At 44.6% G+C, this 5,848-nt stretch overlaps 1 long non-coding RNA gene across 1 annotated transcript; it reads left to right on the top strand.

Annotated features, from left to right (window-relative positions):
* The first annotated feature begins 513 nt into the window (after positions 1–513).
* On the top strand, positions 514–1,546 carry LOC127326976 (uncharacterized). Its single transcript, XR_011750515.1, has 2 exons — positions 514–1,343; positions 1,444–1,546. It is a non-coding gene; the product is annotated as an uncharacterized lncRNA (long non-coding RNA).
* The last annotated feature ends 4,302 nt before the right edge of the window (positions 1,547–5,848 follow it).

The raw sequence follows: 5,848 nt of genomic DNA, 5'->3' as shown, positions 1-5,848 counted from the left end.
GAGGTCATAAGTTGCATGATAATGACACTTAACCTTACCTTTACATTTGTTTTAGTCATGATTTAATTATGGTTTTAAGGATTTCTGTGTTTTCTCTATTCCTGCGAATCAAACATCCAAGTTCGCAAATTTCTGTGCTTCTACAACCCTATGGGATTACACATACATTCCTATCCTATTCTTTTGTTTTTTCCTATTCCTGCGTTTTGTGAAATCCTGAAAATCAAACAAGTCCTTAGATCTTTGGCCTGCCAGTAGCGTGATGTATACATGAGGTTGCGGGTTCAATATTCTCTAAACGCACATCTTTTTCATCTTTGTTGTTTGCCTCATAATTTACTAGACCAAACCAAGATCTGTTTGAAACCCGTGCAAAACAACACAGAGAAAACAACAAATTTCGTACGAATCTCGGCACATAATTTGACGGTTAGCACTTTACTAAGAACTAGCAAAACCCAATTAATATATGCGGTAAATCAATGTCCAAAAGAAACATTTGCTTGATTTGATGCTCACTGTCCACCTTATCTTTTTTGCTCGCTCTCTCCCGAAGCCTCTCGTTGAGAGTCGACCTCCCAGCTCCACCGCCGCCCCTTTCTTTCCTGCTCTCCGGCGGCGCTGCCGGCCGGCGAGAGGATGGATAGGAGGTAGGCATCCTCTGTATATAAAGGGAATAGTTTTAGTTGTTAGTTTTGCCTGTATGGCTGCTGGCTTCGTGCCGTCTCGGAGCGTGTCGTCGGTGCTTGCGAGCGGCGCCCGACGATTTGTGGTGTTCTGCTTCCTGGCCATGGTAGTGAGGTGCTGCGGGTGGTCAGGGAGGTCGGCACCAACGTCTTCATCAATAAGCTCGGCCCTCTCTGGCAGCTGGGGCGTGGCGGCGGTCTGTGTCGTGCCATCTTCTTCCAAGCGCCATGGTGGCGATGGGGGAATCCATGGTACGACGCTACTCGGTCTACTTCTTGGCTGCTCTGGAGCTGTGATGCTACAGGATTTCGGTGAACACTCTCGGCGTCCTGAGATTTGGCGTTCGACCTTGATGACCATATGGTGGTCTCCGACGCTGGCGACGATGGCCGGCGCTTCTTCAACCTCCAAGTGGAGGCCCTTTGTTGAGCTCGCGGCGGCGTTCATCTTCCTCTCGGTTCCAAGTGGTCTCGTTCCCGGCACCGGCGAGGATGGTCGCGGTTTGAGCTCTCAGTTCTCCGGCGGTGCTAGAGGACCTGATTGCTTTTTCAAGTTTTGCCTTAGGGTCTTTTCTGTAAGAAACATGGGTTGGTTTATGATTGTGTTGTTCTTCAGGATCCCTGTTGTAAACTGTACCTACTCCGCGGCCTCTCCAGGTTCAAAAAAAAAATTGATGCTCACTGATATCAATAGCTGCATGCCATACCGTTTCTTAAACTTTTGTGCTCATTGAAATTTTACTCTACTTTTATGTAGATCACAACAACGATTAGAATTTATTTGCCGGTAATGAAGCATTTGAGTTGTACCATGGAGGCATGAGGTATCAAAAGGATGAAATAGTTTTCCCTCTTGAGTAGACCTTTCATACTTGATATATCTGCAACATTCAAACATTATGCCATAATGCTATGGAACTCTGGTTATGACTATTCTGCTAGTGGTGAGTTCATGTTGCAGTTAACATGCATTCTTGATATAGTGGCAAGTTCTTTTCAAGTAGGTATATGGTTGGACCGTTCATTTTAATTGCTAGCAGCCCTATCACGCATATTAACATCATCTTTAAGTTTATAGCTAAGGACTATGGCATTTGTCTTCCTCCTTAAGCTCATAGGACTATCAACCGTAGCCAATTTGTGTCTATTAAGGGCTGAGCGCTTCATGAATGGGTTTTGGCACTGTATGAGATCGCGTCTGGATTGAGAAAGAAAAGGTTATGGGGTTATTTACTTCTCAAACTAGAATTCATTTTTTTTTATGATAGGGTTAACCGGGGCTTCCTACGGGAGGTCCTGCTCTGGAATGGTTCTCCGGCGCAAGGGTTCACAACCTAATGCAACTGGTCTCGGGAGGGCAAAGGCAGTCAAACTTAATATGTGCAGATTGGGCCGATCTTCAGGATTGCGAGGGGTGCCCAACAAGGAGATCCACTTTTCCCTGATCTTGTTTTACTTCATAGTTGACTCGCTGGCGGCGATGATATCCCATGCTACTGTGTGGCGGGACACATTAGTGGAGTAGTTCCCCACCTCATCCCATGGGGAGTGACCCATCTGCAATTTGCGGATGACACCATGATTCTTATTGAACCGACAAACATGGGGATAGCCAACCTCAATCTTATTCTGCTACGCTTTGAGAACATGTTGGGTCATAAGATCAACTTTGGCAAGAGAGAGGTGATTGTAGCAGGGACTACGACACTAGAGCAAATCCGGATGGCGAACTTTCTTAACTGCAAGCTATGGAAATTTCCCATCACGTACCTCGGTCTCCTTGTGAGTGAAAAGTCACTACGGGCCTCGGATTGGGATTTCCTAACCGGGAAGGTAGGTCACATGGTGGACCCTTGGAGGGCCTATTCTTGGCCTCAGCAGGGAAGCTTGAACTTACGCGCTCTTGCATCTCTAGCGTGACGATGTTCGCATTGAGTCTTTACATGCTCTTTAGCTCAATTCATATGATCTTCGATAAGGTTAGGTCTCGCTTCTTTTAGGAATGAGGGACTTGGATGACTGTAAGCACATCTTCTTTAGTTGCCCTGTAGCGAAATTCATGTGGGAACGGGTTAGAAAACTCTTGCACTGTGATTGGAACCCGACAGGGTAGTGAATTCCTTCAAAGTCGGTGATTGGAAAGGTCTTATGAAAGTGAAACTAGATTTTTTCAGTAGGGGTTCTTTCAAAGTCGGTGATGGTACTTCGGTGCATTTTTGGGAAGATGTTTGTTTAGGGGAGGTTCCTTTATCAGAACAATATCCCTCTCTCTACAACATTGTTCAGCATAAGAATGTTCTGATTTCCACAGTGTTGGCTCAAACATAGTTAAATATTACTTTTAGGAGGAATTTAAATGAACACAAATATATTGAATGGCTACATCTGTGTCAACGACTCATTACCATTAACCTTAATGTGGAACCTGGTAAGTTTGTATGGAAGCTTACAGATTCCGGTTTGTTCACAGTTAAATCGATGTATCTTGATTATATGAATGGTCACACTAGATTCATGCGTAAGTATTTGTCGAAACTCAAAATTTCTTTGAAGATTAAAATCTTCATGTGGTTCCTTAATAATAAGGTTCTACTTACTAAGAAAAATTTGACAAAGCGTAGGTGGACGGGGTCTCAAAAGTGTTGTTTTTGCCATGCTAATGAATCTGTTCACCATTTGTTTCCCGCATGTCCTTTTGCTACTATCATTGGTTGTATGGGGTTCTCAAGAAAGATAAAAAGTAAAATTCGGATTGGGATTTCTGTTATATGTTGGACAATTTGGAAAGAAACGATATCATTTTTAATAATCAAAAGGGTACTAATTATTTGCAGGTTATTCATGGAGTTGTGCAATGGATCCAGTTACGGGCTTTCCTGCCTCCGGAGGACCAGCGCAAGGATATGGGTACTGGGTGCAACCGGCTGCTGGTGGTTACTCGGGATTTATACTTCCATGCTACTGGATGGCGACACAGTAATATGATAGAGTATGGCTAGCCTAGTTATGTGTCGTTTGTTCCGATGGTTGATTCATGTCGCAACCATGTCAGATCCATGACTGTATTTTTTCCATTTTCCGTACTCGTACTTGATATACCTTGATTTTTAATAAATGGCAGTGCGCATCAATTGATGCAAAGGCTGGGGATTTCTGCTCCCTTATCTAAAAAAAGTAGTGAATTCCTCGCGATTTTCCAGAGTCTATCCACCCTATCCACCGTATCGTAGACTAGTGTGTTTTACTTTTCTGCATAGTTTTGGACCATTAAGAACATGCTTACTATAGAAGGCTCCCTTATTGGCAAACCTGCTGGTGCACTTCACAATAAGCTTATTTATATGCAACAATAGAGGATGCATGTGAGATCAGGACACAACGATGGGGGTGATCAAGCGTCTACACACCACCTTGACGACTTGAGTACTATAGCCTCTAGCTTGTTGGTTCCTTTAAGGGCCACTAAGCGGCACCACGAGGCTCAGGCTGGCCAATGCCAAACAGGTGTCTCCTCGTGTAGGGGAAGCAGCTCTGACTCGGATGACAAGCTCCGGAGAGGGGATGCGTAAGACCCACACCGAAGAGGAACTTCACCTGGACCGCCCGTTGTAGGTCATTGTGCGCCTCCCAATAGAAGACACTCACAGGACATGGCAACTCCGACTCCATGATGACCCACAAGTATGGGGGATCGCAACAGTCTTCGAGGGAAGTAAAATCCAAATTTATTGATTCGACACAAGGGGAACCAAAGAATATATATAAACCTTAACAGATGAGTTGTCAGTTCAGATGCACCTGGAAATAGACTTGTTCGCAACAATTTATCAGTAGTAACAGTTTTATAGCAGTGGCAATAGTGAAGTAACAGCAGTAATGAAATAAAAACAGCAGCATCAGTGATTGCAGTAGACAGCAGGATTAAAATATTGTAGGCATAGGGATGGATGAACGGGCGTTGCATGGATAAGATAATTCATATAATAAGAAAGACATGGGCATTTGCAGGTAACAATGATAAAAACATCCAAGTACTAAGTAACCATAGGCGTGTGTTCCTATTTAGTCGTACGTGCTCGCAAGAAGAAACTTGCACGACATCTTTTTTCCTACCAGCCCGTTTGCAGCGGAGCCTCAAGGGAATCTACTGGTAATTAAGGTACTCCTTTTAATAGAGCACCGGAGCATAGCATTAACACTCCGTGAACACACGTGATCCTCACATCACAGTCATCTCCTCCGGTTATCTCAATTGCTGTCACTTTGGGGCCTGGGGTTCCGGACAACGATATGTGTACACAACTTGCAGGTAAGATCAAAAACAATAATTATCCTCATGAATCAATAACATGTTCAGATCTGAGATCATGACACTCGGGCCCAAAGTTACAAGCATTAAGCACAACAGGTTGCAACAATGTTAAAAGTACTAGTAACTGATACTAGGCACCATGCCCCTAATAATCTTATAGCTATTACATGAATGATCTCATCCAATCCCTACCATCCCCTTCAGCCTACAGCGGGGAAATTACTCGCACATGGATGGGGGAATCATGGATCGATGGTTGATGGAGAGGCGTCGGTGATGATGATGATGGCGATGATCTCCTCTAATTCCCCGTCCCGGTAGGGTGCCAGAACGGAGTTTCTGGTTCCCGAATTGGGGTTTTCGGTGTCGGCGGAGTAGCGGAACTCTTTCTGGAAAAACGTCGAACCCCCCATTGTTTTTTAGGTCAAAGGCTTATATAGCCAGGAGGAGGGGTCGAGGAGGTGCCCGAGGCGGCCACACCACCCCTAGGCGCGGCTATGGGATGGCCCGCGCCTAGGCATGGTGTGCCCCCCCCCCCTTGGCTCTTCTACGTATCGTCTTTTGGTTCCGTGAGTCTTCGGGTAAAATAGGGACTTTGCGATAATGTTCGGAAATTTTTCTGAAAGTTGGATTTCTGCACAAAAACGAGACACCAGAGCAATTCTGTTGAAAACAGCGTTAGTCCGTGTTAGTTGTATTCAAAACACGCAAATTAGAGGGAAAACAACATCAAAAGTGTTCGGGAAAGTAGATACGTTTTGGACATATCAACTCCCCCCAAGGTTAGCTTATTGCTTGTCCTCAAGCAATTCAGTGACAACTGAGTGCGATAAAAGAAACTTGCACGAAC

Source organism: Lolium perenne, chromosome 1 (assembly GCF_019359855.2).
Source record: "Lolium perenne isolate Kyuss_39 chromosome 1, Kyuss_2.0, whole genome shotgun sequence".
NCBI lineage: Eukaryota > Viridiplantae > Streptophyta > Magnoliopsida > Poales > Poaceae > Lolium > Lolium perenne.
This window is presented reverse-complemented; position numbering and strand designations above follow the sequence as displayed.